Raw genomic sequence first — 12853 nt, forward strand, 5'->3', positions numbered from 1 at the left:
TCACTGAGCAGTCTTCTTAGGTCCTGCTCACATTCTCATGTCATCCACATGTCCCAACACTAACCCAGGGTTTAATGCTAAAAGTACCCTTACAAGGAGCAACTGTAGGCTCTGTGCAGTCATCCGGCAAACTTAGCAATGCATCAGGAATTAGGAATCAAACTAGCATCTTTTTTCCTCATACATCATCAACTACAATCAACTGATTAAAAAAAGAAAACACCAAAAATGCACCAAAACTCCAGTTAACAGTATTTCAGAGACTATGTCTTAAGGAGGCAAATTTTAAATCTGTAAGTTCAGTAAATCAACTGTTTGAGAACTGTAATGACAACAAAGCAGCATTATCTCCCAATAATGTTCTAGGACATCTATGTGACCCAGTTATCTATGAAACTATACGCATAACCAGTTGCAACTGTGCAGTTCTCAGGATAATGAAACAGCATATCCATCTAAAACTCTTAGAACTAAATAGTCACAGAAACACTGACAGAACAGCACAATAAAAACGTTATCTTTGGCCATAATGCCAGTAGACACCACGCTGTATAAATACAGAAAAGAGAGCCACAAGTAAGAAATTACCATATGTATACAGACATCTTTCAAGCACACTTTAGCGCCTGTCATAAGGAGACCTGATAAAATTAACTCGTACGGAGAAGGCTAACATAAAATCCTATACCAATTTATGCACTTAATACAGGATTTGAGTGTTATACTGGAAGGTCTTGAGAATGTTCTTCTGCAAAGGAGTGAAGCTCACCCTCAATTAGTAGCTACCCATTACCCCAAATTACTGCCATTCAGATGTCAATCAGTAAGGATGCACTACAGAAATTAAAGGAAAGAAGTCATTTACCACAAGCATTCCCCCAAAGATTGTCATTGTCTTTATTTCTTCAGCTATTCTGTATACATTTTTATCCCTTCAAAATTATTTTTCAGTTTTGATTTCCACTTCAATACGGAGCTATGATGCAGAAATGTACAGCAATTCAAATGGAAAAGAAAAAATAATCAAAGCCGGTTTACTATTTCACATCTGTAAATCACAAGAGTTACAAGAAGAGCCCGATTTTAGTCTAGACACAGTTCCCTCAACTCTTGCTAATCAATGGTGAAATAAATCTTGAATGCTTTAAAGTGCTAAACATAATTTCCTTATCTTAACTATTAATATTCAAACATAATAGTATCTATTAGGTCAAGGCTAGGCAAAAGGGCATTTTTAAGGGTTTTTTTGGGTTTGACTCCTGACACATTGTTTCAAACAAATGCTGATCTTTCTGATAAAAGTAGAATTTTCACTGGAGTTTGTCAATTGAAAGGAATATTTGCTCCAAAAATATGTTATAATGAGAAAGCCAGCAGTTCTGACTTGCCTTTTTCCTACTGCTGAATGAAAAGGCTATGCTAGGAAAAAAAAAAATGTATGACTTAAAACTAAAAACTGGAATATAGCTCCTTCATTTCTAGGTAACTCCTTTAATGAACTTTAGGTTATGATACTATTCAAAATTTCTCTTTATATTATGTACTTTGATATACATAAAAGACTTTTAAAATCTGTTCACATTAACAAAACTAAGTTTGGCTTAAAATTAAACAGGAATATACTTCAAAAGATATTCATTCTGTCATGAAATGCTAAATGATAAAGTTTAGGACTGCCTGAAAAGTTTTAAACTTCTTGAGTACAGAAAGCATATTCCTTAAATCTTCAAGAATTCTTCCTCTGTAAATCTGAAATGCTATGTTTGTTAAAAAAAAGAATAAATAAATTATCATACAGGAAATACTGAGAATCTAAAAGGAGAAAAGATTTTGTAAGCATGACTACAAAACAAATCAGATGTCATTTTGAATCTATTTTAGTTTCACAGAGCAATAAGTAGAGGGATGGAAGTAAAAAGGAAAGAAGAAAAATGGGGATTTTTCTCCCCACGTAGAAAAGAAACCTGATCAGAAAAATAGCTGAGAGATGCATGAACCCTGTTCCAGCCTGAATTGTGGGGAAAATGAGGGATAAAACTCCAGCTGTAACCACAAAGTCCATGTAGTTGGACAGCATATCAACTCAGCCTAGCCTCTTATTTTAAGTTTGGCTACTCTTCTCCAAATGACTGCAACTTTTTAAAAAATGCAATAAATTGTAAAAATTATACAGAAAAAACAACATAGATTATATTTTCCACTATAATAGTTTCTATTGCCATACACCATGTATTTATAGCCCTAATAGATTTACATGTTTTACAGATTTAGCATAGAAAACTGTCTACCAACAAACATACATATGAAGAAACAAAACAGAATTTAAATTTAAAACTAATGAAAAAATAACATACTTTTTAAACAGATTTTCACCAATTTTTCAATTCCTTTCAAAATGTTGGGAAAAATCCAGTTTTGTTTCATTTTCACTTCATGTCTTTTCTTAAACTCAAATTTGACTGTGGTTATTGCACTGCTTTTGAAATTGAAATGTGAAACCATATATGAGTGTAAGTATCTCAGCAAGGAATGCAAAATATTACATTCTGTAGCTAAGGATTATCTCTTAAATATGTAATCAATACAACTTTTCATATGAATGTATATTTTCATACACCCTTTATTCTGCTCTAAGCTATAATTATGTGTCTTTAGATAATATTAAGTTTGTTTATATCAAAGATATTGTTGTTGATAATTTAGTTTTGTGCTTGCAGACGAACAAAATCTGAAATAAACCACTCTGATGCACAGAAGAAGTGACTTGAAGACATGGGTCTGCATGAAGTTGAATGACAAAAAAGTCCTTAGATCTACAATCAGTTATTTGAAGGATGAGTGCTCGAAAAAGGATGTTCAGGTTGGGACAAGTGATCCTGGAGCTGTACATAACCAACCAATACAATCAAGTAAGTGGAAAAGAGATGACACTTGATGTCTTAGAAACTGAAATTAAAATGTATTACACTTTTGAAAAATACTTGTCATAAAATATTGCAGTATGTAAGTACCATTTCTCATCTCTGCACGCACCCATCCACACTGTCTTCAGTACTCTCTTAAAACCTGAATCTCCTCAGCACTGACCTAAGAAGTTCTGAGGGGAGCTTCTCCAGAAAGCCCAGTGCCCCCAGTTTCCATCAAAACAACCACTTTTCCCACAAGAGGTAACTAGTGCATTGCAAGCTCACACTCTTAGGACTAGATCCACACAAGATGATTAGTGAATGTGGACCTGACAGCCAAAAGAAACTTGTAGGTATTAAGAATAACCAAGACCAAAGAGGCACAGAAAGCCTGCTGGTACTAAGAGGAACCACTTATTTGCCTTTTCTTGGTATATTTAATCACAAGACTTGTATTACTACAATAGAGCTGACTTCATGCCAGTAGGTGAGCAAGGTGGTCAAGAAGAGCTTTCACCCTTATCTTAATTTTCCTAGGTGTGCTAAACCCAGATTATTGAAAGCTAAAACTTCAAGCAGTTCAGCTTGTGCAGGGGAAGCACAGTAGGAACTAAAAGATAAGGCTATCTTTTTTGAGTTATCTTCTTCTTAAGGATCTTTTTTTTGACCAAAATCTCCAAAAGCTAAAGCTCACGGGTACATTTTCTTGATTCTAATTCGTAACAACGTGCATGCTTCATTTGCTTATCAGTGCAAACATTTGAGCTGATTGCATTTATCTTCTGAGAAACACAACTGAAATTATTAAGGGTGATCTTAATTTTTAAACAAATGTTGTACAGTTATAAGGAAGGACTACCTCAAAATGTCTTTTGATTAATTCTTTTTCTAAAAAAAAAATGTTTTCCTCTAAAACTTTCCTACCTGTGTTGATCTATAGCATAATTTTTAAGCTTAAAACATAATTCAGTATAGAATTAAAGTAAGCATAACATTTGGATAAAGTTGAAAGATGGTTAAAAGGATAAGATTTTAAATGCAAACAGAATAATAATTAATTGCTAAGGTGCTTTTGGGAAAAATCATACACTTGACCCAAGCTGAAGGCTGAAATATTAATCTGTTTCTGTGACAGAGATCAAGCTTCATAGTCGCTTTTTATCCTCCTCATAATAGAAGCAACAGTTGTAAACCATAATGTTATAGTTCAAACAATGCCCCCCCTAAGACTTCAAATTTATTATAGCATTCATCTCCAAGACAAAAGACCTGGTAAAGGAAAAAAGCTCTTTTTAGCAAAAAGCATGGTTGTTATTTATGGCTCAGATGCAAAGAATGAGTTTGGGGAATTTATCAGAGATGAAGGTATGAAATGTTTTAGCTTGTTCTTCTCTCTCTAATCCATAAACCATTTTCTCAGCCACCCAAGTGAATTCTAATGGAACAGGAGTGATGAAATAATATTTTCCTAGCCCTTTAACACTTTGCCTACTGTGTGCATTGTGACTTGTTCAGGGAAAACACAGGAGCTTATAGTTACAAATCTTTTAAATCAGAAAGTAAAATGATCTTGTTAATAAATTATGTAAAATGGCCTTGTGGGAAGATTCAACATACCACCGAGTGCTTGTGCCCACTATGAAACCATATTCACTTGCAGCTGTTCTTACAAAGGACTTTTTTTTTTTATTAATCTTTCATTTGCTAGTAATGTGAATTTCCTGTGGATGCCTTGGAGTTATCCAGTCAGCCCATAACTATCTAATTTGCTCTGGGTAGCAGGAAGGAGAACAAAGGTTACTGATGAGTCCCTTGGTTTGCATGAGGCCATGTGACTTATACTCTCTGAGATGTAAGCAATGCCTTGCCTGGTTAGATTTGATGGCAAGCAGTATTGCTATGACAGAGATGATGAAGGAGGTTGCTGCCCTCACCTCCCAATTGCCACCTACCCTGTTATGCAGATTTCTTTACAGATAAAACTTGTTCCTCCCTCTTAGTTTCCACTGAGTGTGATGGCTTTGCAAGCTCCTGATCACCAACTGTGCCATCCTGGATGCTCCTTCCTAACAGGATAGATTCAGGCAAGAGTATATGCTTGTCTAAAACTACAGTGCTTCTTTACTGGACATCCCTAAAGCTTCACTACTGTAATAAATTCAGTTTGGTCTTCTCCTCTTGAATATTAAAGTATGTAAGCAAGTCTTAATTCTGAAGCTGTAATCTCAGGTGGTTCAATGTTTCAGCTGCAGACTTTATGAATTTAAGAAAGACTTAAGGGTTCAGTTTTCCTATATGGGGTGTAAATAACAGCTTGGCTTCAGGATTCCCTTAGTATTTTGCACAAGAGTTAAGCATTTTTTTTAACCGTTTACACAGACATAGAAGTTAGGAGACAGAGTACAAGGGTATGATGTCATTTCATTTATGGAACAAGACAGGAATAGACCAAGTTCAACAAGCAATGTCTGCCATTAGCCCTTACTTGATTGTCATGCTGGTAAAATTTCAACAGATCTAGCGTGCTGTTCCTTTAAATCTCTTTCCATATTACCCTTCTACAACATCTACAGCAAACGACATATTACTCTTCTGTGACACATCGACTCCTCCATTTAATAATATATGCCTAATTATATTGCCAGGTCTTATCCTGCTGAAGTCAACTGGAGAGTTGCCAATGAATTTCCTGAATGTGGAAACATATATATACACACAATGAAAGAAGATAAGGGAAATACATACTTTACAGATAAATTCTTTCTCCTCTAGCTCATTTTACATGTTTCAAAAGAAATGTACATTGACTTCAAAACAATGAAACAAAGCTATTCATAAGAACAAGAAACTGCAGGGTAGCCAGAAGGAAAAAAAAAATCCTATTTAACAAATAAAGTGAGCAGGAAAGAGATAATACATAATCAATCCACAAACTCCTTTTTTTCTTTCTTTTTCATGGTGGGGTATCCATGTACCTTCCATTTACAAGTATTTTTTGTCTTAGCCAAAAGATAATCAAGTCCTATGACTGTCTTTAGCTTTGCCATGACTTTCATTTATAAAAATATTTCCCCCTTTCTTTCTGTGTGAAGGAGTCGACTATAGGAAAATTGCATAATTGCACATCCCCCCTTATCCTTTTTTTCTTTCCTAAGTGCAATATTATCCATTCTGTTTTAAGTTCACACTCCAAGCTGGGAGAACATGCAAGAGCAAGAAGTCTTGTATTCATTAAAGCATAAATTGCGCACCCACTCCACTGCAGATTTCTTTTTTTCCACTTTTCATCTAAGCAATGTAGTCTAAAGAAAGCCATCACTTTTACAGTCATTAAAGGCCCATCCTTTCCCTCCAGCGTACATTTTCAATGGCTCTCCTCAGAACTGGGCAAGGGGCTGAAGGGCGAGGAAAGGGGGAAAGAGAGAGGGAGGAAAGATATTTTAATCTGGGTCAATTACTAATCTGATTCACAGCACAGCCCCACAAACAAGGGTAGCACATAAAATTGAGCAAACAGCAAAGGAAGGAGACTGGCACAGGCTGGTCATTGCTCTTGGAAGTGTGCATGGAATTGCTGCCCAGCGCTGCTGGCCTGGGCAGATGCACAGATTCTCCCCCTGAGACTGGGACCCATTAAGCATGAATTTGTGATGGAGCACAAGGCTTGCTACATCTCTGTTGTAAAAGCAAGCTGGACACTCTTTTCACATCTAGTCATGCCAGTAACCCACAAAGCAAAATGCTTCCCTCATTTGTTGCAGGCTGCTTTCCTCTTCTGAAGAAGACAAAATGATAGCATAACCCCATCTTCAGCAGAGGAAAAAAGGCTATAGTAACACAACATTTTTCTCTTAATAAATCATTTTTAATGACTTCCAATAAATCATCTTGTAATCACATTCCCTTACCACTTAAGCCAGTCAAAGTATACCTCTTACAGCTAAAATATTAATATATTCACATTTCAGTTAAAATTGCAAAAGCTCACAAAGAGAAAAACTAACTGGAGAGAAATCAGCTTAATTCATTTGAGAAAGTAAAGATTACACGGTAAGTTTTTAAACTTTTCCTAGCAGTTAGTAGTCTGTAAGTGCCATTTATATTTTAGACACCATCTCTGATCAGGTTTTCACTATTCCATGTGCACATGGAATACCTGCTCCCTGGACACATTTATTTTCACATATATACATAATTATATACATACATAAACCATACTCTTTTGTCAGTTTAGTAACATTCCAAGCACTTCTGAAGAAGCAGATTATGCAAAAAGACCTGGTGAAATGAGGCATTTAACACTGTAACTTCCCATCACATGTTTTGCATTCCTGATGTCCTGCAGGAATTCTGAAGGTTTTGATGTTTTCTTTTTCTCTAGTTTCATCCTGGTGATTTCTGAACTACAATTTACATCTGCATCACACTACTTTGCCCTGACACAGAAATGAAAGTTAATTAGTTTCTATGACAACCTGATGCATGAAAGGACCTCAGGTTCTTTCACATTTGTAAATACATTCCAACTTAGTATTCAGGGTGCAGTGTGTATGAGCCTTAAGTACAAATAGCATGAGTTTGTTTTTAGTAAGGCAGAAAAAAGGACTTAAGTCAGATGACGTGATTCATTGGAGCATACATTTGTCAATGAACAGATGACTCCCAATTTATTTCCCTGGTCTTTAAAGAAGTCTCCAAACTTCCATTAGAGAAGAGTATTTAGATGTGAACTGGAATTCTCTCTAAAAGGTTTGACAGAAACTTAGTCTAAACCAGATGCATTTTAGTTTTGCACGACAGCATTAAGCATTTGTATTGTAAAAATTTATACACCTTTGAAAGTATTTCAATGTATGCCTTATTATCCACACTCAAAAATCAATGTGAAAAATGAGCTGAACACAGGTCTTTGAGCTAGTGCTCTGCTTTGACTCCCACAATCATCTATGCTACTTTTTTCATAACAGCTCCCCCCCGCAAAAAAAAAAACCCAAAAGAATATGTATTTCAAATCCTTCCTTCTTTTTTAAAGATGCCATAATGAGATTTAAACTGTAGATGTGCTGTGCTTTTGCTCACCCATTCACTGCAACTGAGAATTGTTTGTTATCATACTGAATACTCAAGAGAGACCCTTGAGCACCAGAACCTTCCTGACTGTAGCCAGGCCTCCTGCTCGCCAAGGAGAGACTGTGGGACAAGGACTAACACTTCTCACAGGTTTTCTTCTAGCAAGGAGACAACATTGGGATGGTGCTCTAAGTATTAAGGCTATTCTTTCCCCAGGAAAACCAGGACCATATCCAGACACAAACATAGGTGACGTAAGTGGATTCTCTTGGGCAGAGGCAAATCATATCCTGAAGATACTCAAGAGAAGAAAGTCTTAACACATCAGTGTCAGACAATCTGCCCCATATCACTCTTATCATCACAAAGTAGTTGTATTATTTTTTGTTGCAGTCATTGCAAATATTTTCTAAATAATATAGCTAGCATGTCCTTGAAATCGCACACATAAGTACTGTGACCAAATCAGGTTTTTTGTTCTATAACCAAAGAAGCAAAGGAGAAAAAGAAGGAAGTATATAAAGAGTGGATCACTATTACTGTATTGTGATTTCTTTCAAAATGAGAAAACCAGTGTCACAGAGCAAGCTAGAGCTGAAATACAAATGCAGATATTCCTCCCGCCCAGTCCCCAGAAGCAGAAGAATCACAGTGAATGATTCCCACTAAGATGTTGGTGCAAATAACCAGGATTATTCCACCTACTGGCAGGTTCAAGTACTGACCCTGCATGCTGCCTGTTTGGGTGGACTACTGAATTTGTAAAGACTTCCAAGACTACTTCTTGTACAACTGAAATCCAATTATCAATGTTCTCTGCAGGTATTGTCTTCCACTCTACCTCCAAAGCTTGTAAAACATATAACCCCGGATTCCAATCAGAAACCCAGAAATCTATAACAATGTGTAACTTACAGATGCCCTTCAGTGCATCAGAATGCATTTTAGTACTGTTTTAAAATACTACATCACTCTGTATTATTTATCTCCAAACGTCCCCATATTTTAAATGTCATGGTGTCAGGCTAAGTAATAAAAAGATTAAAAGCTAATAATTGAACTCAATCAGTAACATCTGAACACTGTATTTAAGGCTGAAAATACTGAAGGGATATTTGTATTTTCAAACTAAGGAATAATTATTTTCCTTCTGCATTTTTTTTGCTAATAAGCCAGAATTTAGACTTAAGACTGGAGTCACAATGAAAATGTGACTATGCAATCTCCAGTACATAGAGATGCAGTTCTAAGCTAATCATAAAAAATAGTATTTCAGATGATCACACATTTTTCAGCTTCATCTGCTCTTTTAGAGATTTTTCTTAACTATAAATTGAGCGCTGGAATTTCATTTGCTTTTCACACTAAATTGCCTCCAAGATTTTATATTCATTAAAATAAATGCCACAAGTTGTATTTTTGGATTGTGAAACTTTATCCTCATAAAATAGCATATTACAGCTAAATCCTCACATACAGGTAAAGTATAAAGAAAAATATGAGTTATTCTAGCAGATCAAGTACTTTTCCTAACATCAGAAAATAAGTGGCTCCTTTCACCTTAAAAAGTTAATACGGAAAATCTTCACCTCTCAAAAATAACAAAACCCACTTAAATGCTAGCAAGTCATGCCTGACATTTGTATAAAAACAAAAATAATCTGCTGTCAGCAAAATGTCCAAGTGCCTCTGTCACTCCTCTCAAACATGAACCTTTCCTTGACTACAAGGGTTTTGCTGTTACACTACACTCATTAGAATGGAATTTGTGTTAACTTCCATGTACCACGACTTACTAATAGGATTGCTAGCAATTATTATACTGAAATGAAATCAGCACAAACTATTAGATCTGTTTAAACAAGTTAAAAATAAACCTTGATTAAATGTTCTTTTTAAAGAAACTGCTCATTAGGGCTGCAGGGCCTTCCGATAAATTGGTGTTTCATTAACATCAAAGCATGAATCAAGTTTAAACTCACTTACCAAACAAGTTATACTTAAAAAACAGCTTTAAAAAATAACCTGGATTACAACCATCACATAAGATAGTAACTAAATGGCTCCTGATTTACAGAGGTTCAGAGATTTCAAAAGGGAAAATGCTTTCCATGAGGCAGGAGGGAAAGGATATAGAGCAGAACTGTTGGTATCCAGAGGCACCAGATTTATTCCTTGAGGTGGGATGCACACTGCAGTTTGCTAGTATGGAGCAAGAAAGGCACTGTGGGTACTGAAGTTGCAAAAGAGTACAAAAGCACACTGTTTACCTCCAGTATGCTTACCTATAAAGAGGAAAAAACAATTCAAAATCAAAAAGAATGTGGAATTGAAACTTGAATAAGGCTTAGCCAAGCCATGTGTATTTGCTTGAACATTATCTGTTTTCTGTTTCTAAACCTATTGTCTGTCCTGTAGGCTGAGAATACAGATGCTATGTGAAATAAGTCTAATGAAAGGATGGAGGTTAAAAGTGACAAAAGCTTCCAGAGCTGCCTGAGAGGAAAATTTTCTTTTCCCAAGCATGCTGCAGTGTTGCAGTTTATCCTAAGAACTCAGACTTGACAATTTTATCACATATATTTTTAAAATAGTCTAATTATTCTTCTGCCATCCCTCTTCAGTGTGAAGAAAGACTTCATAGGCCATTTGAAAAGGCAATGATAAATTGGGGAGCTTCTCAATATAAGAATGATTTTATAATGCTGTCTTGCATCATAGAATCATTAAAAGAAATGGATTAACAGTAACTCAGTATAAACAAATGTACTCAGTACATTATACCAAGCAGTACATATATTTTGAAAAGCATTTTTTAAATGGCTTTTTGATATCACTATCACAACCGATCATACAGTAATTTTAACTTAGTCTGTCCTTTCCTGCTTCTATCTTCTAAAATCTACTGCTGCTTTTCCTGCCCCAGTATTGCAAAAATGTTCTGGTTTAAAAAGGAACAAACCTCTCAGTTTAAGTAATTAATATTCCTTAATTAAATTCACCAACCCATAGACAATGAATTCTTTATAAATCTGTGAGCTTGCCTAAAGCAACAAAGTCACACTTTTGTTAAAGCATTTTAGTGTGTATTTTGCACAATTTTTTAAAGTTTAACCTCTGTGGATCAATGTGCTTCCTTAAAAGACTTTAATAAATTAAAGTGCAGAGAGCTTTTTTTCACCAGGCAGAAAAAGCTGATGAGACAGGTTTAGTTTAATCTCAGGCAATAGAAGTCATTAACCATTCTCTCAGGGATTAAAATATAGCTTGCCCTTTTCTTCTCTCACTTATCATTAGCATCACTTTAATCTCCCAGCGTTTCACACTGCTATTTTAATCATTACTTACTGCCTTTTGACAAGTGCAGAACATGCTTTTTCTCATTGAGGCAATATCCTGGTTTTAGCTGACAAATGTAGGACATAATGTAAAAATATCAAAGTGACATCTCTTAAACACACCTTCATCATAAAAATCTCTAAAGTTACAATATTCCTTTGTCTAATGTTTCTATTGAAATTATCATTTGAAAGGTTTCTCTCTTCCACAGAGACAAAAGTTTGTTCTAAATAACACAACAAATAATTTCAGTCGGTGGATACAGAGAGGAAAAACATTTCAGGGTTTTTAAAAACATACACCTTAAAATTTTTGTATATCCCAGCTATATTATCATAAACTTGGTATTTTTTGTAGAGAGGAATAGTCTTCCCACATCACCAGGCAGAACTCAAATACATCATGCAAAATGCTGAACTGCATTATTTGATATTTTATTGTGCACTAGCCTTGGAAAAAATAAACCAAGTATCTTTCTCTGCCACTTAGGTATTTGTGACTTACGTTCAAGATGAGTTTCAGCGAGGGGAGGTGGTGTAATTAATGTCATATATAGCATTGTTTGAAGCAAAAGCATTATAAAAAGCTTTTTTTTTTTTTAATTGAATGTTTTACTTGAACCTCCTCAGAAATATTTTAAATACAATAATCCTTTCAGTTTGAAAAAATCCTATGAAGTTTATTCCCAGCCCTACAACTTTTAGTCAAATTTAACACTAAATATATTACCCAGGGTACAAAGTGTGGTCAAATGATCCATATTACAAACAAAATCCCACAGGATTCATACAGTTATTAAAGTTTCCTGTCATCCTTAGTTTAAGTAAATGAATAATTAAAAGATTTAAAGCTCTTTCTTTGAAATACTATTTTGGTTCAAAAAGAAAAACTAACAAAAATAAATTGGTAATGACAGAACTTAAGAAATTATTTTAGTTAGTACTAACACAGTTCCTAATGTTTGGTCCTAAGGTCTTTAATCTAGTCCATCTGTAATGATCTCATAGTACTTTCAACCATTATTTAACTGTTAGAAGAAAAAAACTATGTTGCACTATATGTTTCAACAATAAAATCCCTTCTTAAGCTTCACAAAGCAGAACAATTCATTATTTGATCTCTTTCCAGGTTCAAAGTCTGTCTTATTGCAATACTTCAAAGAAATATGTAATCAAAGACAAACAGCTGTGAAAACAATCTTTTATTACTTTATTATCATCTAGCATATATCTTTAGGGTAAACCAATGGAAATGCTATACAAATAAAACAAATATTTCTTTCAAATGTCTCCTTAGCTATAAATAGACATATAGTTATAATCATTTCAAGGTAGGGCCCAGTCCTAGAAGATGCAAGTACAACTCCCATCCTGGTATTTCACAAGAACATGCCTTTCACTAATTAGATCTCGACTCTGCAAAAAGCCAAGCATGCAAGCAATTTCATATTTATGAACTGATTTATATCTTTCAGTTGCAATGTTAATAGGAGTAGTTTTAGACTGTGAATTGTATTTATAGCTGTGCGGCCATACTTT

At 34.9% G+C, this 12853-nt stretch overlaps 1 protein-coding gene across 6 annotated transcripts in view; it reads right to left on the reverse strand.

Annotated features, from left to right (window-relative positions):
• Positions 1–12853, reverse strand: part of DACH1 (dachshund family transcription factor 1) — a 353355-nt gene that overhangs the window by 265131 nt on the left and 75371 nt on the right. The gene's annotated exons all lie outside the window — the stretch shown is intronic.

This window comes from Prinia subflava, chromosome 3 (genome assembly GCF_021018805.1).
Source record: "Prinia subflava isolate CZ2003 ecotype Zambia chromosome 3, Cam_Psub_1.2, whole genome shotgun sequence".
NCBI classification, from domain to species: Eukaryota; Metazoa; Chordata; class Aves; order Passeriformes; family Cisticolidae; genus Prinia; species Prinia subflava.